Source organism: Rattus norvegicus, chromosome 4 (genome assembly GCF_021556685.1).
Source record: "Rattus norvegicus strain SHRSP/BbbUtx chromosome 4, alternate assembly SHRSP_T2T, whole genome shotgun sequence".
NCBI lineage: Eukaryota > Metazoa > Chordata > Mammalia > Rodentia > Muridae > Rattus > Rattus norvegicus.
Genome location: NC_141537.1, coordinates 35501644 through 35529094, shown reverse-complemented (window position 1 = coordinate 35529094; position 27451 = coordinate 35501644). Strand labels below are relative to the sequence as shown.

The 27451-nt window shown below is 39.8% G+C and overlaps 1 pseudogene; it reads left to right on the top strand.

Moving 5' to 3' along the window:
* The first annotated feature begins 1848 nt into the window (after positions 1 to 1848).
* Positions 1849 to 26488, top strand: LOC147994741 (glyceraldehyde-3-phosphate dehydrogenase pseudogene; annotated as a pseudogene).
* The last annotated feature ends 963 nt before the right edge of the window (positions 26489 to 27451 follow it).

Here is a 27451-nt window from a genome sequence, read left to right as displayed (position 1 = left end):
TCCTCAGAATGAAATCAGGAAATACTGCTTTACATGTTTCCTTATTCTTTTCTGTTTTCATCTCATACTTCTTGATTTTTACATTAGTTGGAGCATGCTGTGATGAGGGGAGCTGATTTCCTTCTGTTGTGTGGCAAACCAGCTCAATTCCTGTCATTTTTCAACAATCTATTTTTGTTTTCCAACTTGTGGTGCTTGTGCGATAAGATACCAGGTCCATACACTCTTGGTTCTGTTCACAAGTTCTGCTCTACCACAGTCTGTTTACTTTGCACAAATGCCAGTTTGTTCTGGTTTGATTTTTTGTTTGTTCGTTTTTATCTGTTGAGTCAGCAATGTGTCTTTGCTGATTCATTGCAAACATATTTTGCTCTTCCTTTCTCAGCTTGCCTGCTAGCTACCTAAGAACTTCTGTTTGCCCAGGTAAATCTTAAGTTCCTCAAAACACCCTACTAGAACACGAGTAATCTGGTTAATATTAGGAGGTAAAAGATGTTATTTTGTACTTATTTCAAAAATATTTTATGAATTATTATGAAATACTTATTTCGTAAATAAGTAGATATTTTACCTGTTTATTCAGATTTTCTTTTAGACTCAAATTTTAAGGGTTTGAAAAGTTTCCATGAGGTTTTGTTCCTTAAATACTAATGTTGGTTTCTGGGTGTTACAATTTCGGTTGTTGGTGAAAATCATACCTTCTTTATGTTGATTTTGCTAAATATTGTTGGTTAAAATTTTAATGGAAAATATGATAGACTCTTAATACTTCTAGTATTTTGTATGTTGAACTCTTGGTGTCTTAATTGTTTCTGTATCCATGAAATTAATAGTTGTTTGTTTCTAATTCTCTCCCTCCCTCCCTAATCCCTTGCTTATCCCCCTTCTCCTCTTAGAATATAGTTTTGCTATATCACACTAGGTAGTTTTGGACCCCTGGTCCCAAGCAATCCTGTCAAGGAGCTGAGGAAATATCTGTTAACATTTCTGGGTCTTACTTTGTAGTTTTATATTATTATTTAGCCAGTGTTCTAAGAATCATATAAAAACCACAATTGTCGTAGGTTATCTTCTAAGTGTCTTTAAGAGGTATAATGTTAGTTGTAAATTTTTAGTTGATACATTTTATCTAGGGAAAGAACCATCCTTTAAGTTCTTTAAAAATAGTTTTTATTTAAAATTTTTCTAGATCTAAAAAATTCCACAGTGGTTTTTTTTCTTCAATTTTAATCTCTTAATGTAAAAACTCTACTAAGCTGTCACTTTTGTATTCCTAGGCTAAAATCGACTTGGTCACCAACTTTCTTTAATATACATACTGATGTTAGAATCTTCAGTGTCCCCCAATGGTCTATATGGTCAAGGCTTGTTTCCTAGTGAGGCATATTGAGCAGGGGTCTTTAGAGGTGGGGTATACTGGGACGTCTTTAAGTCACTGGGGACATCTTTGTGAGGGTGAAAGTAGGTGGTACCCAGTCTTCACTTTCACTCCCTAGGCACAAGATGGAGAGTTTGTATGCTGTGCCACTATAGACTGAAAGCTCATTCATCAATCATGTAGAGAACCATGCAAAGCTGAGCTAAAATAAGCAACTTCTCTTTATTAATCGCTTGCCTTCGATAGTCATTACAATCTCACAAAACTGTAGGATAGTCTCCAAGCTAATGATAGAACCACCTACAGTTTACAGTTGTATAAGATGGGTCTGTGGACCATGGAAAGTAGAGTTTAAACTTTTTTTCTTTGGAAACTGGTTGCACTCAATGTGGAGTTCTATCACAGATGTGGGCAGCAGCAAAGAGCAGCAAACCCAAGTCAGCCACACGATTCCACAGTAACCTGCAGACATGCTACAGATTACCATAGAAAACCGGGTGGGATGTTTTGGTGAGAGAATTAAGTATTCCTTCAACTTGACCTATTTTCAGCTCGAAATATGTTTACAAGACACAGCAGGTGAGTTGAACTATATCTGTATCTACTAACATTTTAGTCTTTTCTCATTTCCCATCTTAAGTTAGGCACACCAGATACTTTTCCTTGTACTATTTTCATTAGTGCATTAACTGTACAAAACACTGCTTTCTCACACAGTTTTTTTGTGAGTATAGCCAGGGTCTTTCTAGCTTTACCAACATTGTTAACACAATTTTCCTTTTTTTCTGCTTTTTGGAATAACTCACACAATTTTAGCAGTTCTTCAATAATTCAGTGAGACAACTCTAAAACTAAAAGTGCCCTGATTGCTATAAGAAGGGAATTGCATGAATATATTTAGATCTATGCTATTTAATCCATTGACCATCATCTCATGCTCTTTTGAACCCTCCACTCCCAATCCTGTTAGCTCCCACTCCCAGGATTTTGAAAGCTTTTAGAAATTTTGTTGTTGATGATGAGCATAAATTTTAGTAACGTTATACCTATGTGTGATTTTGTCTTTTCATCTATTTGCACCCACATGTGCTTTTGAAATTATTACATGTGGGGATTATTAAATGGGGGATATGCATGCCACAGACAACAAGGGACAATCTGTAGAAGTTGGTTCTATTTTCCTACTTGTGGGTCTCCAGAGATTGAAGTCAGATCAGCCACAAGCACCATTTTTTTTTACCCCCATTGAATGTATTTTTTCATGCAATGTATTCTGATCTTCGTTTCCCCTCTAACTTCTTTTCTCAGATCCTTCCCACCTTACTAGCCATCCAACCCCATGCCTTCTCTCTCTTTTAGAAAACTAACAAGCTGTTTTGGCTCCTTATATGCCAACTTGACACTAGCTAGAATTATCTGAAGGGTGGGACCCTCCACTGAGAAAGTGCCTCCACAAGACCTGGGGATAGGGCATTTTCTTAGTTAGTGATTTCTGTTTGAGGGCCCAGCCCACTGTGCATGACGCCATCCCTGGGATAGTGGTCCTTGGTTCTATAAGAAAGCAGACTTGTGCGAACTATGATGAACAAGCCATGGCCACTGCATCAGCCCCTGCTTCCAGGTTCTTGCCATGTTTGAGTTCCTATCCTGACTTCCTTTAGTGATAAACGGTGATTGGGAAGGGTATGCCTAACAAACCCTTTCCTCCCCAAGTTGCTCTGTTCACAGTAGTAGTAACCCTACTACAGTGCAGGCCATCAAAGAGAAGAAAAGAAAAACAAAACCCACATAAAGCAAACAGACAAAAGAAAGAAAAGAAGTGGAAGGAAAAGCAGGAAAAACACACGAATGTTCAGAAACAAAGACACACACACACACACACACACACACACACACACACACACACCATAAAAACACAAAATCAGAAACCATCATAGCTAAGCAAAAGACCAGTAAGGTTAAAAAAAATAAAGTGGAATCAAAGCATTATGAGACAAAAGACAAAACATCTCCCCCAAACACTATTGAGTTAGTTTTCCATTGGCCATCTACTGCCATAGATGGGGCTTACCTGCCCATAAGTGTGATTTGTATGCCCAGTGAGATACCACTGGTATAAAACGTATTTTCCTTTACAAGCACCTATCAATTATAGTTTCTAGATTAGGCTTGTGTCCATTCTCAGTGCTGGGGCACCATTTGGCTTGAACCTGGGCAGGCCCTGGTCATGCTGCTACAGTCTCTGTGAGGTCACATGTGTGTCAATCTAGTCGTGTGTGGAAGGGAGCGATTCTGTGGTGTCTTCCATCACCACTGGCTCTTATATAAAAACAGATGTCTTATATTTCTCTAATTTTAAAAACTTCATAGCACATATTTCCTCCTCCTTTTCCACATAGTTCTCTGAGCCCTGAGGGGAGTGTTTTGGTGAAGAAATCCATGTAGGATGAAGTATTCCAAGTTCTTTTTTTACTCTCTGCACATTGTGCAGTTGTGGATGTCTGTATTAGTTCCCATCTCCTGCTGGAGAAAGCTTCTCTGATGTTGGCTGAGTAACACACTGATCTGTGGCTATACCAGACTGTCATTAGTGCTCTTTTAATAAAACAATAATATTGCTTTCCAGTATGGGGAAAATACCAATGTCAATGGCGTCTCTATTCTCAGATCCTGAGCAGTGTGAGTCATGGGTTATATTTCATGGAATAGGTCTTAAACATATCAGAAAAGGGCTGGTTACTCCCATGACTGTTATGCCACTATTACAACAGTGTGTGTGTGTGTGTGATGCAAAAAGGTTGTCAATGTAGGTCAAAGGGTTTTCGGTTGGGTTAATGTTTAGAGTCTTTCTACTCTAATAATGTTCAGAATACTTTCCAATACCATGAACATTAGTCATCATTGGTAAAAATTTTAGTTAAGCACCAGCTTGGCTTCTCTATGTTTAGTGAGATATGTATATGTTGTCTTTAGCAGCAGTGGCTTGCCTTCAGTTTGTGGAGAGCAACCAGTAGCCATAGCAATAGCCTGAATTATTTAGTGATTTCTATATGGCTTTGTTGACCAATAGCTCAATTAGATGTAACACTTTCCTGGGCCTGGAAAGTTTATTTGATATCTAGAGAGATCTAGTTGGGGATTTGTCTCCCCTGTTATTTGGTGATTCCATTTAGATTTTGTTCATATATGCATATATTTTAAGAAGCTTCTACTATAGTAGGTTTCCATACAATGCCTCAGGTGGCCCTTTGTGTCAGTGGTCCCTCCCTTTATCTCTTTCTTTAATTCACTTCTCTAGAGTTGTTTAATTCCTCTGTCTTCACCCCAGTCTCTTCATAACTATATATTCTAGTTCCCTATCTTAGAATCTCCTTCTCTTCCCACCTAGTTCCTTACTCTTGACCTAGCTCCTGTGATTATATAGATAGAAACATGCCTACTGAAGGCTTAAAGGCTAACCTTGGCATATAAAGAAAAATGTAACATACTTGCCTTTTGGGGTCTGGATTACCTCTCTCAGGATGATTTTTTTTCTAGCTTCATCCATTTTCCTGAAGTTTTCATGTTTTTTTTTTAATAGCTGAGGACCATTGTACAAAAGTACTACATTTTCATTATTCATTCAGCCACTGATGAACATATAGGCTGTTTCCAATGTCCGGCTATTGTGATTAGAGACACAATGACTATGGATGAGAAAGTCTCTCTATAGCAGGATGTAGAGACTTTTGGGTTTGTGTCCAAGAGTGACACAGTTGGATTTTGATAGCTCTTTCCCTGCTTCGTGAGGAATCACCACACTTATTTCCACAGTAGCCAAATGAGTAAACAACCTCATAAGCAGTAGATGAGTGTTCCTCTGACTGCACACCCTAACAGTGTAAGCTCTCACTTGTTTTATTGACATATGCCATTTTGAAAGGGAAAGATGAACTCTCAAACTAGTTCTGACTTTCCTCTTTTGAGAAATCTCTGTTTGGATCTGTACGCCATTTTTAATTGTATTATTTGTTTTCTTGATACCTAGTAATTGGAGCTCCTCTTCCCAATCTTTAGGCTTTTGCTTTGCCTGCATGATGGTGTCTTTTGCTGTCCAGAAGCTTTTAAGTTTCTTGAGGCCCCATTATTAGTTTTTGATCTCAGTACCTGTGCTATTGGTATCCTGTCTTTTCCTGTCAATGAATTCAAGGATCTTCTCCCCTTTCTTTTCTGTCACGATCAGTATTCAGTCTTTATGTTGAGGTACTTGATCCATTTGGAGTTTAATTTTTGTGCAGGGTAAAAAATAGGGGTTGACAACAGATTGCGAAAAGATCTTTACCAATCCTACAACAGATAGAGGCCTTATATCCAAAATATACAAAGAACTCAAGAAGTTAGACCACAGGGAGACAAATAACCCTATTAAAAAATGGGGTTCAGAGCTAAACAAAGAATTCACAGCTGAGAATGCCGAATGGCTGAGAAACACCTAAAGAAATGTTCAACATCTTTAGTCATAAGGGAAATGCAAATCAAAACAACCCTGAGATTTCACCTCACACCAGTGAGAATTGCTAAGATCAAAAACTCAGGTGACAGCAGATGCTGGCGAGGATGTGGAGAAAGAGGAACACTCCTCCATTGTTGGTGGGATTGCAGACTGGTACAACCATTCTGGAAATCAGTCTGGAGGTTCCTCAGAAAATTGGACATTGAACTGCCTGAGGATCCAGCTATACCTCTCTTGGGCATATACCCAAAAGATGCCCCAACATATAAAAAAGACACGTGCTCCACTATGTTCATCGCAGCCTTATTTATAATAGCCAGAAGCTGGAAAGAACCCAGATGCCCTTCAACAGAGGAATGGATACAGAAAATGTGGTACATCTACACAATGGAATATTACTCAGCTATCAAAAACAATGACTTTATGAAATTCATAGGCAAATGGTCGGAACTGGAAAATATCATCCTGAGTGAGGTAACCCAATCACAGAAAAACACACATGGTATGCACTCATTGATAAGTGGCTATTAGCCCAAATGCTTGAATTACCCTAGCTGCCTAGAACAAATGAAACTCAAGACGGATGATCAAAATGTGAATGCTTCACTCCTTCTTTAAAAGGGGAACAAGAATACCCTTGGCAGGGAATAGAGAGGCAAAGATTAAAACAGACACAGAAGGAACACCCATTCAGAGCCTGCCCCACATGTGGCCCATGCATATACAGTCATCCAATTAGACAAGATGGATGAAGCAAAGAAGTGCAGGCTGACAGGAGCCGGATGTAGATCCCTCCTGAGAGACACAGCCAAAATACAGCAAACACAGAGGCGAATGCCAGCAGCAAACCACTGAGTTGAGAACAGGACCCCCGTTGAAGGAATCAGAGAAAGAACTGGAAGAGCTTGAAGAGACTCGAGATCCCATAGGTACAACAATGCCAAGCAACCAGAGCTTCCAGGGACTAAGCCACTACCTAAAGACTAAACATGGACTGACCCTGGACTCTGACCTCATAGGTAGCAATAAATATCCTAGTAAGAGCACCAGTGGAAGGGGAAGCCCTAGGTCCTGCTAAGATTGAACCCCCAGTGAACTAGATTGTTGGGGGGAGGGCAGCAAGGGGGGAGGAGGGGGAGGGGAACGCCCATAAAGAAGGGGAGGAGGGGGAGGGGCATGCCCATAAAGAAGGGGAGGAGGGAGGGGCATGTTTGTCCGGAAACCAGGAAAGGAAATAACACTCGAAATGTATATAAGAAATACTCAAGTTAATAAAAAAAGAAAAAAAATAGGGGTTGATCTGAATTCTTCTATATGCGTCCATCCACTCTAATGAGCATGATTTGTTGAAGATGATATCTTTTTCCAGTGTGGCTACACACACCCTAAAGAGTCTACAAGATTCCATCTACTTTGTCTCCTGTTTGATATCTTACTTAAAGGAAACACCTCAACTAGTTTACACTTTTGAGAAGACCAGTCAGTTACTTTCTGAGAGTTCCTAAATGCACATACAGGATTACTGATAAAATGTGCTTAAGAAAATATGTTAATCCCCCTGGCCCCTGACCACCTGTGGTAGACAGACAGGAGTGCTGGTTCTGGGGTCATGAGAGCAGATGAGCAACACCCCCCCACACACACACACCCTACACACCTCCCCCAAGTCGTCCATCCACCATTGGGACATCTGAAAGTGCTAGTCCTGCTGATCCTAAGCTGCAAGGTCTCAATGACATGGGGCAACAGCAAGATAACCAGGAAGAGTTCCCACCAGGATTCAATATTGATGGTGTCACAGAAGCCAAAGATCTTGAACCTGACCAATAACTCATAAAGTTTGTAAGTCAAGATGTGTAGAAAGAAGGATATATTGTGGGACACACTGTGACATATTAGAACTTCCACTATGGGATTTTTAATGGTGTGTGTGTGTGTGTGTGTGTGTGTGTGTGTGTGTGTGTGTGTGTGTGTGTGTTATTTGAGGGGAAGTTGTAAGAGCAAAGGGCAGATAGGAGGTGATGGAGAGAGGAGTGGCACTGGGGTGTATAATGTGAAACTCACAAAGAATCAATAGGAAGGAAAGGAAGAAAGAAAGAAAGAAAGAAAGAAAGAAAGAAAGAAAGAAAGAAAGAAAGAAAGAAAGGAAGGAAGGAAGGAAGGAAGGAAGAAAGAGGGAGGGAGGGGAGAAAAGGGGAGGGGAGAGGAAGGGAAGAAAGAAAGAAAGAAAGAAAGAAAGAAGGAAAGAGAGGAAGGAAGGAAGAAAGGAAGAAAGAGGGAGGGAGGGGAGAGGAGGGGAGGGGAGAGGAAGGGAAGAAAGAAAGAAAGAAAGAAAGAAAGAAAGAAAGAAAGAGAGAGAGAGAGAAAGAAAGAAAGGAAGGAAGGTAGGTTCAAAGTCCTTAGTCATTAGGGAAATATCAAACAGACCTGAGAGTTCACCTCATACCAGTGAGAATGGTTAAGATCAAAAACTTAGGTGACAGCACATGTTGGCAAGGATGTGGAGAAAGAGGAACACTCTTCCATTGCTGGTGGGATTACAAACTGGTACAACCACTCTGGAAATCAGTTTGGTGGTTCCTCAGAAAATTGGAAATAGATCTACCTGAGGACCCAGCTATACCTCTCATGGGCATATACCCCACCATGCCACAGGGGAACAGTTCCACTATGTTCATAGTGGTCTTATTTGTGATAACCAGATGCTTGAAATCAACCCAGATGTCCCACAATGGTGGAATGAATACAGAAAATGTGGTTCATTTACACAATGGAATACTACTCAGCTTTTTAAGAATGAGGACATTATGAGTTTTGCAGGCAAATAGATAGAACTAGAAAATATCCTGAGTGGGGCAACTCAGACCTAAAAGCACATGCATGGTATGTACTCACTAATAAGTGGATATTAGCCAAAAAAGTACAGAATATCCAGGATACAGTCCACAGAACTCAAGAAGGTTAACAAGCTGAAGGAGCCAACTGAGGATGCCTCAGTCTCACTTGGGAGAGAGAAGAAAGCGATCACAGGGAGCAGAGGGAGGGAGGAACCTGAGTAGGAGAGGGGACAGGGAGGAGAAAGGAGGAACATTATCAGATATTAAGGTTGGGAAACAGGAGTGAAGCCCTCAGGGCCAGCAAAAAGAATGAAACAGACAATCTCAGGAGGTAGGAGGTGGGGGACCCTGTAGAATGTACCAGACACCTGGAAGGTAAGAGACTCTCAGGATTCGAAGGGAGGAACCTTAGATGAAATGCCCTACAGTGGGGAGAGGGACATTGTAGAGTCCATCTCCAGTAGAAAGACAGGGCATCAAGTGAAGGGATGGGGTTGACATCCCACAGTCAAAAACTCTGACCCAGAATAGTTCCTGTCTGACAGAACTTCAGGAACAAAAATGGAGAAGAGACTGAGGGAAAGGAGGTCCAGTGACAGGCCCAAATTAGGATCCAGCTCAAGGGGAGACCCCAAGGCCTGACACTATTACTGATGCTATGGTGTGCTTACAGACTGGAGCTTAGCATGACTGCCCTCTGAGAGGTCCAACAAGCAACTGAAAAACTCAGGTGCAGATATTTACACTGAACCAATAGAAGCTGGGAACCCCTGTGGTTGAATTCCGGGAAAAGTGGGAAAAAGCTGAGGAGAGGGTAACTCCATAGAAAGACCAGCAGTCTTAACTAATCTGGACCCCTGAGATTTCTCAGACACTGAGCCACCAACCAGGCAGCATACACCAACTGATATGAGGCCCCTGACACATATACAGCAAAGGACTCCTGGTCTGGCCTCAGTGAGAAAAGATTCATCTAATCCTTGAGAGACCTGAAGCCCCAGGAAGTGGAGAGGTTGGATAGAGACATCCTCTTAGAGACAGAGGTGAGGAGATGGTGGAGGATAGGATGGTGGGGAGATGGTTGGGAGGAGAAGGAGGAAGGGAGGAGAAATGAGATGAAGAACACTCAGCAGACAAACCAGGAGGTGATAATGACTAGACTGCAAAAAGAGATTAACTACTACTACTACTGCCAGTACTACTGCTACTACTACTACTGCTGCTACTACTGCTACTACTACTACTGCTACTACTACTGCTACTACTACTGCTGCTGCTACTACTACTACTACTACTACTACTACTACTACTGCCAGTACTATTGCTACTACTACTATTGCTGCTACTACTGCTACTACTACTACTACTACTTCTACTACTACTACTACTACTACTACTACTACTACTACTACTACAGACGGTAGTACTAGTACATACTATTATATACATAGTAGTACATATTATATACATAGTATTACTTATTACATTACATATATAGTATACATTATATACATAGTATATACTAGTACTACTACTACTACTGCTGCTACTACTACTACTACTACAGACAGTAGTAGTAGTACAGACTAGCAGTAGTAGTAATAACAATTAATAATAATAATAATAATAATAATAAGAAGAAGAAGAAGAAGAAGAAGAAGAAGAAGAAGAAGAAGGAAAGAAAGAAAGAAAAAGAAAGAGAAAGAAAGAAAGACAGACAGACAGACGGACAGACAGACAGACCGACCAAGAGTTTTTTCCAGAAAGTTCTAACTCCACAGTGCCAGGAGAGGGTATGCAGAAAACTTGAGGTAGCAGTTTTATGCCACAATTTGATGAAGAACATATCTAGGGCTGGCACAGCAAGATGAGTCCAAATTTCATCACCATCCAGAAACTAGACAAATTTTCATCCATTCTCTCTTTCTTCCTTTCCCTCTGACTGCCTCTCTCTGTCTCCCTACCCCTCTTTCCTACTGTGTGTGTGTGTGTGTGTGTTGCACATGTTCATGCATTCATGCATATCTCCTCTCTCTTCTTTATCTTATTTCCTCCCTGTGCATAAAAATAATCAGGACCTATTTGCCCACAGTACTATGAATCCACCAAGTGGGACACAAATAAAAGAATCTTTTGCAGAGGAAGCTTTATGGAAAGGCAGAGAGAAACTCTACCCTAGTCTAAGGATTATGTTTAGACAAGAAAGACGGATTTAACTCTGAAATAAAAATGTTGCTATGCAATTTTTCCAACAACTAAAGGTAGGCTTATAAGCAAAACACTGTGGTTCTCTTTGTTCTTCTAATTATAATGTCCCCTCTGATTTCATTTAATGTGTTTCTTGCCAGAGCAAGCCAGATAATTGAATAAAGACTGCCAGCTTAGTCCCTCCAAATTACCTGTAGTCTACCGATGGGAAAGATCACCAGAAATATACAATCAATTTTGATTTCTTACTGAACAGAAAACGTGCAAGGATCTATTCAGAAAATGTTATTTTATTTGCATTCTGCATTTATGTAAATCCACAAGAATAAATGGTTTTCAATGACATCACCCTCCTTCCTTTCTTTGTAAGTCGATAATTAACTGCTGAGTACACTTTCCAAAGGAAGGATTTCACCAAATGAGGGGCTTTGCGAATGCAAATCACAAAGCAAGTGGCACGTGATGAATAGGGAAATAAACTTACCCCCTAAATGGAAGGAATATACCTAAATAAGTGTGCCTTATGAATAATACTTTCTAGTTATTTTTACATTTTCCTTTTCAGATCTGGCTAGAAGAGTCCAAAGAAAACCAGTTTCAACTTCTGGTTCAATGGAAGAATTTGAAACGAGAATGAGAGAAGCTGTTAATGTTGGCTTCTGTTCAGAGCCCCGCCCGATATCACTACTCATCCTCCACATAGACTCTTCCTTGGCCAGGAAAGACAATGAAATCATCCATCCTTAACTGATTATGTGAATCTCCTGGGCTTAAATATATGCCGAACTACAGGGACAGACCCAGGAAGCAAACAGCAGATCAAGGAATTGTCTGTCAAGACAGAAGAAACACTGGGGACTGTTTATGCTAATGGGAGCCATTTTCTGAGACTTACACAACACCAGAGCTCTGGGAGCATTTGGCAGAAATGATCCATGGGTTTATCTTTCCTGCTTATGGTCACATCTACTCATATCTCCTCTTTCTGGACACAGCAACCGTGCCTCGGGGTGGGTTACCTCCGCTGTCCTTCCTGGTTTATTCCCCTGTATATTTATCAGAATGCACTCTCACTTTCAGATTTGAATTGTCCGCTTGGTTTGCTGTTGTGTTTTGTGCCAAATGGGTCCTTTCTCCTTCTCCCCACCTCCACACACATATGTAGATTTGTGGCCCCTATACTAACTCCCTCAAAGGTCACTAAAGACCCCAAATGACAGAATCTAATGAATCGTGTTAGCATTTATTGCATTGTAATCATCTTGATGTTTGATAATGACAATACATTCTGGAATGCCTCCCTGTTAGAGATGACTTACGTGCTGCACACACGACCAAGCACTGTGTGTGCAGATGTATCTTTGCATATTTCCAGTGACCACTGAATGTGGGAGCCTTTATTGATAACATTTTTAGAAACAGAGTTATAGCATGTAAAGAAGTTGAGTAACTTCTCATCTCCCCAGAAGGGAGGGAAGAGGAATTCAACTCTAGTTCATGTTGACTCTGAGCCAACATGAACTATCCTCCTCTCTGACACCCCTGCTCCACAGGTATGTCTGTTTCTCCATAGTCATGACACATTTTCTTGATCTCTCTACATATGTACACATCAAAGGAACAGTTTTAGGTCTAGCCTTGACTCCTTCTCCAGGCTATTTCTAGAGTTTCATCAGTCAGCTCAATTTGTACTAGACAAATCCTTCAGACTTAGTGGTTTACACTTGAATGTTTATTTTCTTGCATTTCAGGAGGTTGGAAGGGTGAAATTGGCATCTCAACATGATCAGAGCCAAGGTCTTCCTGTCTTATAGATAAGCATATCTGTTTTTTTTTTTTTTACTGTGCCCTCAAATGGCCTTCTAACTCTACAAATGCAGGGAAACTTCAGGTGTGTTTTCTTCTAATGATGCCAACCATTTAACAGAATAGATTATACGTTTATGCTGTAACGTAACCCCAATGATCCTGTCAAAGCCCCTTTCCAAACACAGTCACATTCAAGGCCAAGTCTTCCAATAGGGATTGAGTACCACAAATGAGACTAGCCTCCTCCTTACCTCTAATTCCTTGTCACATCCATTTCCCTAGATCTTCCCACAATCACTTCAGATTCAACAAATTAAAATTTGTGCACTCCTTTCTCCATCACAAAAATATAACAATCTCTGTTTTACTTCAGACTTACAAACTTACAGTGGCTTTTGAATTTTATTCAATGGTCGTGGTTACCTCTGAAGAACTTTGACCTTCGAAGTATGCTAACACTCTACTCACCCTTCCTTTCCATTACACTACCGTATTCTAAACTTCTGTAACAATTACTATTCCTGAAACACCCCAAAACGGAGTCTTAAAATAATTATTTAGCATTTACCATGCATTTAGGGCTGGCGAGGGGGTTAACGGATTAAGGCTGCTTTCAGTAAGGTCTCAGCTGCTTCTGAGGCTATAAATATAGGTTAGCCAAGTTTTCTTCTCTTAGTGAAGATGGTATCCTGCCTAGTCACACAATAACATAAATATTTATCAAATCCTTGGTCAGATCATCATACTGTAGCAACCAAGGCAAATTGCCCAGCCAAATATCTAGCCAAAAGATAGAGGACAGGAGCTGAAAGTAAGAGTATGTAATACAACTAGCAATGTATCCCTCCATGTCTTCTCATCCACATCTCAGCACACAAGCTCTTAGTGACTTTTGGTGACTATAGTGTAATCACAATGCACTGCTTCTTGTACATGTCCCAGGTTACCTTTCTATCAATGACTCCTTTTCTCATAACATTCATCTGTTTTCAAGTGAGGGGTGGGTTAATACATCACCAACAGCAGTTGGAATTTAAGTCTTTTTCTTGTCTTTCAGAGTTGGATTTTAGGTCTTTTTCTTGTCTTTCAGAGTTGGATTTTAGGTCTTTTTCTTGTCTTTCAAAGACCCTCATAATTTGACTATTCATTGATTCAACATAAAGCCTCCATGCTCATCACAGGATGCTTTTCAGTGCTTTATGAGCATCTTTTAGTTATCTTCTTCTTAATATCTGTGTTCATACCGTGGGTTTTTTGTTTTGTTTTGTTTTTGTTTTTGACTAGGGTATCATCTTCTTTCTCCAGTCCTAATGACTTCTGTCCCCTAAATAGTTTTTCCCAACTTACATATGTGTTAGGATATCAAATAATATGATACTTCTTCCAGTGAGATCTGCTGATCACTAGTTCATCTAAGAAACATTTTGTAGTTTCTTATCTTGGTATTGACTAGAAGCCAACATTGTTCTAAATGCTAGTGATAACAGAATAAAAGGTTATTCTAGCCAAGGTCACATATTGATATCTTGAAAGAGATTACGGTGTCAGGGGCATGGACATAAGTCACAGGGGGTGAATTTAAGTGCTATTTTAGAAACTAATGGTAAGAGATTTTCAGGCATAGTTGAATATGGTCAAATCTGTGTGGTGGGAGTTACTTAGGTAAAGATGGATTTTTGGAATGCATTTAAAGCAAAAAAAGCTGAATCAGAACAAAAAGAGCCACCATGGAGAGCTGCCCATGACCCAGAAGAGTCAGAAATTTCCATAGAACACAAAGAGAGGGGGGGGGATCAAGGCTGGGAAGACGGGAGCTAGCAAGCATTTTAAAATAAGAACATTTCTAGTGCAGACAAAGGAAATAGTCATGTTATTAATATGGGGCCCATGATGGGGAGACGGGGAGTAGACAGAAGGCAAGGGAAAAACAGTGAGGATGATGAAGAATGGACAGAGGCACAGACCAACAATTCAAGAATAATTAGTTCAGATTTCCTAATATTCATCTGCTCTAAGGTTGGGTGGGTTAATATATCTCCAACAGCAGTTGGAGCTTAGGTCTGTTTCTTGCCTTTCAAAGACACTAATAATTTGGCTCTTCATTTATTCAACATAAAGCTTTCACGTGCATCAGAGTTCACCAGACAGGGAAGGAGGATCTTCTAGCATTCCCAAAATCAGTCTATGCATGTTAGCAGTCTTGCTGAGTAAGGGTGGGTTTAAACTGAGGTGTGCTTGAGAAGGATGTTAAGGGCTAGGTTATCCAATTCCAGATCAGTTTAGCTATAATCATCATAATTGGAACCCCAAAATAATACCTTGGGCACTGCTTTAAAACACAGGGATAGTTACAGTAGTTTCTCAACCCACCTCCTCTATTGGCAGTGTCTGGAAGACATGGTGCGCCCCTGCCTATGTTTCAATGCCAAAGGAACATTGCTCCATTAAACACGAAACTAAAGAATTCGGTACAAAGAAGAGTCAGCCTTGCATTTCATAAACCTTATGTTCTTAGAAAAGAAATTGAAACTAATATATATATATATATACATATAAATATATCTTAAGGAAAAGGATTCCCTCTGCTAAAGGAATAATCAAAATATACACTATGTTGTAAAAAACGAATGCTTTCTGTGGTGTTTATATTAATAAATTATATTATATTATATTATATTATATTAATATTAATTATATTAATAGAAGTGTCATTGGAAGATTTATCCTAAAAGAAAATCATGCAAGTGGGTTCAAATGACAGATGTTTTTCGGGAAGAGAATCTTACCGACTACTTTGTATTGCATTCAATTAGTGGCAAGACCAGTTATCCGAGCCTTCAACAGTGTCAGGAGCTGTTAGAATACCTAACACAGCCCATCCAACTCTGGTAAGTGTGTACATGTGGACTCTGTTCAGTCTCGTTTTAAAGGTCTTAAGCTTCAAAGCTCTAATCACCCTCCTTTACGAGAGTCCTTCCCTACTATCATAGGAAGCATGTCCTTAAGGGAAATTTGCTGATACTTAACCCATATTTTACTTGTTATAATTTCCTATTAGTCTAATTAATACCTTTCTCTGCGCCATTCCTTGTGACTCATCCTTCAGGTAGCTCCCATTCCTCTACGGCACTTTTGCTGTCAGATCCCTTGCATGTGGACAGTTATTCTGTGTCTCTAGTCAATCTTAATTGTTAGGAAATGTTTAAGCCTGTAGCACTAATAAATCAGCTCAACATATAATTAGAGGCTTAACTCCGTGAAGAGAAGATACAGCCTATTTGTTAATAATATCACTTAGGTCTTCTTAAACATTCTTGCCTAGAATAACTGAGTCAAATTAGCAAGTAGCCTTAAACAAAATGTCAAAATAATGGCCTTCTAGGACATGATGAGCCCGATTCTTTCGCCAAAAGCAAAGAGCTAAGAATGTGCTGTAATTTCCTTCTAGTTATTCTAGAGGCTAATGGACTCTATTTCTCCAAAGTCAGTTAAAGTGCAGATTGCATTAACATTGGTAATCTGCCGGATATATCCCTTTAATCCTCCAAATCATACACATTCTACAGAGGTATGCCAAAACAGAGAAGTTCAGTGACACACCAGGTACCACACAGTAGAAAGTGACACATCAGGACAGTTGTTTTAAAATAACATAAATTTTCTAACCCCCAAACCCTAACTCACTAACCTCACATGAGGTAGAATGACTGCGGATTACGTAGTAGGCCTGAGTCTCTCCACCAAGTAGCTCATGGTCATAATACTAAGCTTATGAATATATATGTAAAATAGTCCCATGTTGCTGAAAAATATAAAAAAAAATTAAAAAAAGTATAGGTTGTCTTTTATCCCGCTAGGTCCGCACCACAGTGTCCCAAGATATCTGCTAGATATCTTGGCGGAAACACATCCCAACTCCATGGCGGCCCAGACCAGCCACCCCATACTCCCTTACACTTAAATCACTACACATGAAAGACCACACAACACAATAATCTTTGACCCAATTGGTAAGATATAATTGCCCACTTAAACATACAAAGCCCGGTACCATCCATCCCTTAAGAACATTAATAACAACCTGTAAATACACAGAGAGGAATCTTAGTGTCAGCCTCCATTGTCCTGCCACGGCTTCTCTCTCTGTCTCCCCTTTTTGTTCCAGTCTCCTCCTCTTCCTTCAAACTTCTCTCCCGCCCATCCTTCCTTCTCCTCCAATGACAGGCCTCCTTCTATCCTGTCCCTGCCCCTCTCCTGTATTCTACAAATTCAATGGGGAGAAGGTTCTGGTGAAGTCACCTGATTCCTGAGTACTTGACTAGGCAGCTGTCCTTGGGGCAGTGGAATTAGCATCAAAATACAGATAACTCCCCAGCAAACCACAACAGCCACAGAGTTCCTATTCTAACTTACTTCTTTCTATCACTGCCCTCTCCCCTCTATGTGTGTGATGGTGAGGTTTGAATGTAAACTCTCCCCACAGGCTCATATGTTTGAGAAATTGGTCCCCAGCTGGTGGCATTACTTGGAGAGGCGGTGGAATCAAGGGTGCTCTGGTTTCTCTCTAAGTGGGTTGTTGTGCGGCGGGCCTCTAAGTTAAGATTTGCTTGTGGCTCTGAGTTCTCTACTCCTAGCCTACTAGAATATAAGGAGCAATTGTCTCGTGTCCCTTCTGCTTCAGATGGAGCTACCTCAGCAACCATAGCTCCCTTCTGTAATGTAACAGACCATGTTCTCAAAATCAATCCTCAGGACAAAATAAACATCTTTTCCCTTAAGTTTTTTTATCAAATATGTAGTTATGAAAAAACATTAATATATATACATATATACATATATACATACATATATATATATGTATATATATATATATATATGGTTAGTTTCCAGGCTGGTTCTGGGATAACCACTTCAGCAGGAACCCTAGTAATGCACAGCCATGACAAGACAAGATGCACTAAACTAAGGCAGGAAATAATCAATGTGTGTGGATCATCTTCGCATCGTCTGGTGCATTGTTGTGGGTCAGGAAGAGGAGGGATACACACAGACCTTCCAACTGGACAGAAGAGCACAATTCCTTCTGCCTATCTCACAGCTAACCCATCCCATTTCCTGGAACTACCCCACTTGCGGTTGACCTGGTAATGTGGAGATTGGTTCATGTCAACCTTGTGTACAGTCACACAGAGAGAACAGAGATTGTCCCTGGTGCTCTTCTGTGTTAGGTTGAGGTGGAGGCTCAGAGGACTAGTGATGCTTCTCCCTGAGCACCCACACCCTTAGCTCTTGGAATGAGACTTTGGAATAGGTAACAGTGAAGCACTAAGTCCATGTCTCCCATAGCAAAGTATGGAGGGGTTTAAGCAGATCAAAATAGAAAAACTCAGCACTTACCTGAGTCCCGGGAACCAGAGGATTCCAGGGTCTATACTAGTGAAGCCACTTTTCTTATTAAACCACTGCCAGAAGTAATATTCTGGGAAAAGATACAGTAGGGATAATGTTGTATTAGCTATAAATTAGTAATGAGAAACAGGGGAGCTGTGTAGTATGTGGGTGTTAATTTATAAAGCTAAAGGACATACCAAAAGTAGCCACTGAAGTAGACTTGGGCAGCTGTCTATTTCACAGTGAAGATAAACAGCACTAGTTTAGACTTTGGACGATATTTCAAATTCTTTAATATAAACTTAAGATGAAGTAATAGCATACATACAAGTAGGAATCTTGCTCTATGAAAAACAGATACGTTTAAATACAAGTGCTACACATGCTAAGGTAAAAACAACAACAAAAACAAAACTATCTGGTATTCAGAGAGACACAGACCTCTAGTCATCAATCCCTAGATAATACAGTATAGTAACTACTTATACAGAACTCACACTGTAGTAGATATAAATGATCTAGCTAAGATGACTTATACAGGAAAATGTACACAGTTCATGAGCAAATATTATGGAACTTTATAAATGGAACTTGGGCCTTTCGAGGTTTAATATACTTGAAAGTTTTGAAACTATCCCCACAAAGATTACAAGAGACATCAGTGTAAATATTTGCTTGAGATATACATAGTTGTCTTATATTAAATACACACATATAGAGCTTCCCTACATGTGGTGTAAGCTCACATTATTATAGATCCTCATGCTACCATGTTAAGGTAACCTCAAACAATACAATGCCCTTACCAATCAGTATTCAAACTCATTGCGGTGATTATAGTTTTAATGACTTTTTCTTGCTATACTTAAAGTTGGGGGTTGGGAACCTGTTACATAGGGCCTGGGAGATTTAGAATTATGACCGAGCATTACAAGAAATTGTGATTTTTCTCATGACTATGGTGTGGCATCCTAATAATGTCTGGATGAGCCAAGAACTGTGTCTGTTTACCACAGTAAGACTGACATTGGTTTGAAGTAAATTTTTCTAATAAGACATTTATTAGATGTTTACAAGATTAAGATTAATTATCACAAGCCAGTAAGATGGGTCAGCAGGTATGATGCTTGCTACCAACCCTCACAATGTAATTTGATCCCAAGGGCATGAAAGAAAGGACTGACTCCTAAAATTGTTCCTCATTTCTCCACACCCATGTACTACGGAAGCCACATGCCCATGCATGTGTGCATCAACACACACACACACACACACACACACACACACACACGCACACGCACACGCACACGCACACGCACAAATTAATATAATTTTAATATATTAATTGTCACTTTTTAAAATACAATGTGTCCTTGTAATACCAATGTCTTGAACTCCTTATTTATAAGTTTAGATGGAGTGGAAAGAAGAGTGATGAAGACCATGTCCTATGAGTATTTGGGAAGCTTGTTTGAAATCCTTCACATATTATTTACACATAAGGTCTGTGCTACGTCCTCTTCATTTACTCATGAGATAACCCTAACATTATTCTAAAGGTCAGATGCCTAAACTCAGAGTCAAATGCAAGTCCCTGATCCCAAAAAACACCCAAAGTGATTGCAGTATGCTTTACAAAATCATATATAATAAGCAAGAACCGATCGTGTCAATTTCTTGCACATGAACTGTACCCAAAATGAACTTTAAAACTCACTAAACCTGTCTATTACGTAATGCTTCTAATTATGCAATGTCATCTTTAATGTATTGTAATCTGAATGGTTCATAGGTAGTTCTAATGGTACAACTACTTGGAAAAATAATCCTTAAAATTAAACTTAATGCTCATTTAAAAGAAATGGCGTGCTTTATAATTAATTACAATTTCCAAAGAGTGTTTGATTTTATAAACATGTTGACAGTGTATAATGGGATAAAATAGTTACTTTACCCCATGGTCTTTCTCCCCAAATACACGAGAAAAGCATTAGAAAAATCTCAATTTGGAACATGCTACAAAATACTATATAAATACATGAAATATATATATACATATATACATGAAATGAAAGTGTTCATGTATGCCCAATGTCATAATGAATCTAGAACATCTAAGGCATTGTCAGAGTTGAGAGGACCCTATGGATATGTGATCATAGATGGAGTGGATTAGGGCTCCTGGATTAGGTCTTGGAATGAAATAAAAGAGGACAATGGCTAAGGAAATATGAATAAGACAAGGACTCTAAGAATGTTGGGTCGACACGGGCTCATTCCTACAGAAGATTAAGAGGGAGACAGATGAGAACCTCTTTACTAGCTACATGATTCCTTTTAAAAAATCAAATCAGAATGTGTTCTTTACAGGGATGCTAATTAAGGTAATAAACAGAAATGCACATGAGAGTTTGCTCTTAATAAATTCCTTAAAAACTATATACTTCTGCTCCTGTTCTGGTGTTTCTTGGAAAAACTAAAGAACAGAGTCACAAAGTTGATTTTTTTCTTATTCACAGAAAATGTGATTTCTTCAGGAAAAAGAATGCATTAGTAAGTAAACTAGCCGTTTCCCATCTTGACAATAAAATTGGAGATTAGAAAACAGCCCAATCTATAACTCTTTTAGCTTTGTTCTTTAACAGAGATAGTTAAAATTCATCTAAAAGTAAATTAATTAGAAGTATGGTGTGTGGATTGAAAAGAAAACCTGATGAAGATTGGACAGGCAAATCTAATCTTGTTGGAAATTTTAACTTTTCACTAAAAGTGTTCCTGAAACTGGGAAAAAAATGTCATTTGTAAATTTGTAAAATAGATCAAATCCTCACTTGGAGTAGGTTTCTCAAGTTTAATGAGCTAATACATAGTACACGAAAAGAATTATGGTCAATTTAGCTAACAAAACAGCTTTTAAAATAATGTTCAAACATGGGCCAGATTTGATTAGCTTCGGAGGAATGAGGCCCGATACACTATGATTTTACCCTTTAAATTTTTTTTCTTCCACATGAGTACAAACTCTAACTTTGCTCAAATACCAAAACGTGCTGACACAAGCTGGGGGCAGACCTGCACAGACAGTCCACACCCAGGTTCCTGCCGTGTTCTCAAAATCCAGGACACAGTGTGACCCAGATGTGCAAGTCTGTGTTTGATGAATCAGCCTCTCTATATCCTTGCCAACGTGGCTTTGATGTTCCAAGGCAAGGGGAGTGATTGTTTAGGACGAAGACATCTAGGCCACCACATGTACAGACTGGATCTGCCCAGAATGTGGGGGGGGGGGTGTTATCTTGTTTGTTTAGTTGGTTGATTTTTGTAGCTGCTGTATTTTTCCTCTGGAATTGGGACCAGAATTAGAATAAGCCAACTTCTCTAATATCCTAAAAGCACACTTTTTTTAATCATAAGATTCTAGGTGCTGGGATTTTGTAAATCCAGGCTCTGCCCTTATGCAATATTTTGGGGTCCTCCCTATTAACACACAACTGTTTCATCTCCTAGAGTAATGTGGTTTAAGATGAGTTATTCGAGTCAGGAACAGTCTTCTGTGCAAAACCACTGCATGTGTAAAATCAGAGGAACTGCGACATAGCAAGCATGGCTACAGGTGCTCAAAGGAGATACCTCTGTGCCTAAGCCAGGAACTAGGTAGACAGAGCGAAATATGGCCATCACTTGTGTTTTGTTAGCTTATGCTTTTTTTTTTCCATAAGAAAACCATCTGTGGCAGACAGACATGCTATGCAAAAGAACCTAGTAGGTCCACTTTCTGACCCGAGGTAATAGCTATGTGTCTTTCTTCTCTCAGATGGGTCCCAAGAACTCATGCTGACGAAAACCTGACTCAGGGTGGATACTCAGAAGAACTGTATGAGGCATAAGTTCATTGGACTTTATGCTTGACTTCAAATGCTTTATGACTTGGGGTTGTAGATCAAATTTCAGTTTCTTCATTTATCTTCTCTTTCACACTTCTGTACTGCTTCTATCTCCAGAGCTCTGCTCCCCATTCATCTCTATAATGGGCTGTTGTTAACTGTAGAGACACGCACAGCATTTCTGGTTTAGAGGTTCTGTACCATAGGAATGCTGACACCAGATAAGATGGTAAAAAGTATGGGGAAGTTTTCAAAAGCTTAGAAAACGATCTATGTAAAATTCTTTCAGGTGTTGTCTCCAGCCTGCAGTTGAAGGATACCACCTTTGGCTTTTATTCCTTGTTAATAAATGCGAAGCTCAGAATGGAGAATAAAGGGAAACGGGTTAGTTTGCTATATGTGCGCTATTGTGTTTCTGGTTGGGTAAGTATCAGGAGTATACTGCCAACTTTGGTGGGCTTTTTACAGCATGGGAGCCATCCCCTATGGGTTATATCACTGGGATGATAATGCTCTCCTAAGCATTGCTAGAATGTGAGTCAATATTCTGACAAAAGGAGAATGACTTATTTCACCTCTTCCTGTTCCTGTCATTCTACTGATGAATGTTACCAGAATTCATTGAGTGCACACGTCTCTAAAGTACATCCGTAAGGCCCTAAAGGCTTGGCTTGCAATTTCATTACCATTACCTTAATCAGCGATGTTGCTGGCACTCGGCACTTGTTCTGCAATGTCAGAAGAATAGACGGCCAGCTCCGTCCAAGTCTAACTCCGGCTACCGGCTTCACAGATGATCTCGGCACAGCAATAGGCATGAGTGGAAATAAAGAAATGGATATGGTCTTAAAATTGAGCTGGCTTACTTACAACTCTTCTTATAATTGTGGTACCTCAGGGTTGGTCCATCCAGGAGCCTAAATTTTCCTGTCATAAGTTTGAATGTCTTTAGTTTGGGGACATAGCAAAAATCCCTTACCTTACAGTTCATATTTTTATGGATGCCATATGTATCTATACATTAAAATGTTTACATTTTAATCCTCATTACAAACATCGTATAATGTCTCAATAATGTCTCTGTTGTTTTATAGTCTGTTTCCCTGACTTCTTTAGGAAAGGAAGTACCCCTCTATATAATTTACTAAGTGCTGTGTGTTGCACATAGGCGGGGCTTGTCTTTTTTTTTTAATTGTTCAAAATTTATTTTCTGAAGTTTTTTTGTAACTCAACAATCCAATTTATATGTTAAATTCTCAGTCCACAATACACCCACACAATAAACTCACAGCCAATTGATAAAGATACAAACTGCCCACCGAGATAAGATAAATTGACCTGTTGAAATCCATCCCTTAAGAAATATTCATTAACAACCTGTATCTAAGTAGCGATGCATGGTGAGGATCCTTTACATCTCCCTCCATGTTGCCTCTCTCCACAATTTTTCTTATATCAAGTCTATCAAATAATTACAAGAGTATACAGGAATAATTCTCCACGTTTCCAGTTTGTATTTCTAGCATAAGTAAGATAGACTTCATCAGCACAGGCAACAATAAAATATTATTATTAAATCACAGAGGAGCATCATTTAGGATAAACACCCCTTTGTCTAGCCTTCTGTAAATGTAAATAGAGAACTAATACTGAATGACATAGTGTTAAGATCTTAGTACTTTGTATGATCTAGCAGTAAATGACGGAGTGGAATTGCTCAAGCCTATTTATGAGCATTCATTACTAACCTGGAGTTTTAATTCAGAAGACATTTATTCTGTTCTAATTATAGTGATTAAAAAGATTTTCTAGAAGTAGGCAACCATGTGGAGAGGAAAAGTAGTATAATTTATATGAATGAAATATTAATTAATACAGCCTATAAAACATTCTTACCTAAAGTTTAAATGGATCTTATAATCAACAAATAATGCTAGGACAACTTGCTATCCACATGAAAATGAATGGGACTGGACTCTTATTTCACACCATGAACAAAGTTTAATCCAAAACGGATGATAGACTTTGATGTGAGAGTCACATTTCCTCACTAGGAAACATCCATATAAATCCCCATGACTTTGGATTACACAATGGTTTTTAAATGGAACCCATGAGCTTCTTTACCAAACAAAAAAAATTAGACATTTGCATTTAATCAACCTTAATTTTTTTTGCTTCAAAGGACACTATCATATAGGTAAAAGATAACTCTCAGAGTGAATGAAATTATTGTAAATTATGTCTGATAAGAAACTTTTATGCACGATATATAATAAACTCATTGACCAGGTGTGGTGGCGCATATATATATATATATATATATATATATATATATATATATATATATATATTGTAATCCAGTTAGCAAATAAAGAAAATACATAGTGTCATTACTCACTAGGAAAATGCAGATCAAAGCCAAACTCTTCAACCATTACTATGACCACTTTTTTAAAAAAGGCAAATGTTAAGCCACAGCAAAAATAGGGAGAAAATGGAATCCTCATACATTGCTGATAGTCAGACAAAAAGGTGCAGCCCTTTAAAAACAATTCAACAGGTCTTTAAAAAGTGTAAACAGATTTCTCCTCCTCCCTGTTCCAAAGACAGCCACATCTTCTCATGCAGTGCCAGCCTTGTCCCGTAGACAAGATGGTGAAGGTTGGAGTGAACAGATTTGGCCATATTGGGTGTCTGGTTACCAGGGCTGCCTTCTGCTCTGCATCTGGCAAAGTGGAGATTTTTTTTTTAACTTTCTTTTTTATCTTTATTAACTTGAGTATTTCTTATTTACATTTCTTTTTTTTCTTTTTTTTTTCTTTTATTAACTTGAGTATTTCTTATATACATTTCGAGTGTTATTCCCTTTCCCAGTTTCCGGGCAAACATCCCCCTCCCCCCTCCCCTTTCTTATCGGTGTTCCCCTCCCCACCCTCCCCCCATTGTCCCCCTCCCCCCAACAGTCTAGTTCACTGGGGGTTCAGTCTTAGCAGGACCCAGGGCTTCCCCTTCCACTGGTGCTCTTACTAGGATATTCAGTGCTACCTATGAGGTCAGAGTCCAGGGTCAGTCCATGTATAGTCTTTAGGTAGTGGCTTAGTCCCTGGAAGCTCTGGTTGCTTGGCATTGTTGTACATATGGGGTCTCGAGCCCCTTCAAGCTCTTCCAGTTCTTTCTCTTATTCCTTCAACGGGGGTCCTATTCTCAGTTCAGTGGTTTGCTGCTGGCATTCGCCTCTGTATTTGCTGTATTCTGGCTGTGTCTCTCAGGAGCGATCTACATCCGGCTCCTGTCAGTCTGCACTTCTTTGCTTCATCCATCTTGTCTAATTGGGTGGCTGTATATGTATGGGCCACATGTGGGGCAGGCTCTGAATGGGTGTTCCTTCAGTCTCTGTTTTAATCTTTGCCTCTCTCTTCCCTGCCAAGGGTATTCTTGTTCCCCTTTTAAAGAAGGAGTGAAGCATTCACATTTTGATCATCCGTCTTGAGTTTCATTTGTTCTAGGCATTTAGGGTAATTCAAGCATTTGGGCTAATAGCCACTTATCAGTGAGTGCATACCATGTATGTCTTTCTGTGTTTGGGTTAGAAAGTGGAGATTTTTTGAGAGGTCAACCCCCCTTCATTGACCTCAACTACATACATGGCCTATACGTCCCAGTATGACTCTATCCATGGCTAATTTCATAATCCAGTCAAGGCTGAGAGTGGAAAGCTCGTCATCAACAGGAAGCTCATCACCATCTTCCAGGAGCGAGATCCCGCTGACATCAAATGGGGTGATGCTGGTGCTGTGTATGTCGTGAAGTCTACTGACATCTTCACCTCCATGGAGAAGGGTGGGTCCAATAAGGTCATCATCATCTCTGCCCCTTCAGCAAATGCCCCCATATCTGTGTGTGAACCATGAGAAATATGACAACTCACTCAAGATTGTCAGCAATGCATCCTGCACCACCAACTGCTTAGGCCAAGGTCATCCATGACAACTTTGGCAGCATGGAAGGGCTCATGACCACAGTCCAGGCCATCACTGCCACTCAGAAGACTGTAGATGGCCCCTCTGGAAAGCTGTGGCGTGATGGCCGTGGGGCAGCCCAAAACATCATCCCTACATCCACTGGTGCTGCCGAGGCTGTGGGCAAGGTCATCCCAGAGCTGAACAGCCTTCTGTGTTCCTACCTCAATGTATCCATTATGGATCTGATATACCACCTAGAGTTATCCAAGTATGATAACATCAAGAAGGTGGTGAAGCAGGCATCTGAGGACCCACTAAAGTGCATCCTGGGCTACACTGAGAACCAGATTGTCTCTTGTGACTTCAACAGCAACTCCCACTCTTCCACCTTTGATGCTAGGGCTGTCATCACTCTCAATGGCAACTTTGTAAAGCTCATTTCCTGGTATGATGACGAATATGGCTACAGCAGCAGGGTAGTGAACCTCATGGCCTATGGGCCTCCAAGGAGTAGGAAACCCTGAACCACCCACCCTAGCAAGGACACTGAGAGAAAGAGAGAGGCCCTCAGTTGCTGAGGAGTCTCTGTCCCAAACTCGGTCCCCAACACTGAGCATTTCCCTCACAATTTTCATCCCAGACCCCCATAATAAAAGGAGGGGCCTAGAGAGCCCCCTACTCTCTTGAAAGCCATCAAGTTTGCTGCACCCCCCAAAAAAGTATAAACACATTGCTATAAAAGTGATGCTTGCCACATGTAGCGAAATAAGTAAGAAATGTCTCCCACAGGTTCCAGTATCTGAACGCTTGGTCCAACGTTGGTCATAGTGTTTGCGAAGGTTTTGGAGGTGTGGCCTTACTAGATGAAGTACAACGCTGAGGGTGGGGATTGTGGCTATTTATGCTTACCTTATTTCCAGTTCCATCTCTCCACTCCTAATAAAAGACACACACTCTCCCATTTCCAGTTCCTGCCTTCCGCTGCCATGACTCCCAACATAACTGACTCCTATCCCACCAGAGCTACAAACCAAAATAAACTACCTTAAATTGCCTTTCGCTATGACATTCAATCGCAGAAACAGAAATGTAAGTAACATACTAGATCTCCTCGCAGTCACATCCCAAGAGCAATGAAAACATGCCAATAAAAATTCAAAACAGTCAAAATATAGACACTGCCCAAAATGTCCACAAACGGAAGAACCAACAAAATGTAGTATACACATATAATTATGCAATATTTGGCTATAAAGTGGAAAAAAGGTATTGATATATACTCTAACAGATAAACTCTGAAAACATATTGGGTAAAGAAGTTAAACACAAAAGACATGCCATAGATTATGTATTGGAGTTCTCTGGGTAGTGACGGGAATGTTTTAGAATTCGTGACAGTCGTTGCAAAATTGTGAATAGAGTAAGATCATGGGTTGGACACTTTATTTTCTTTTTTCTTTTTTTTGTTTTTGTTTTTTGTTTTTTTG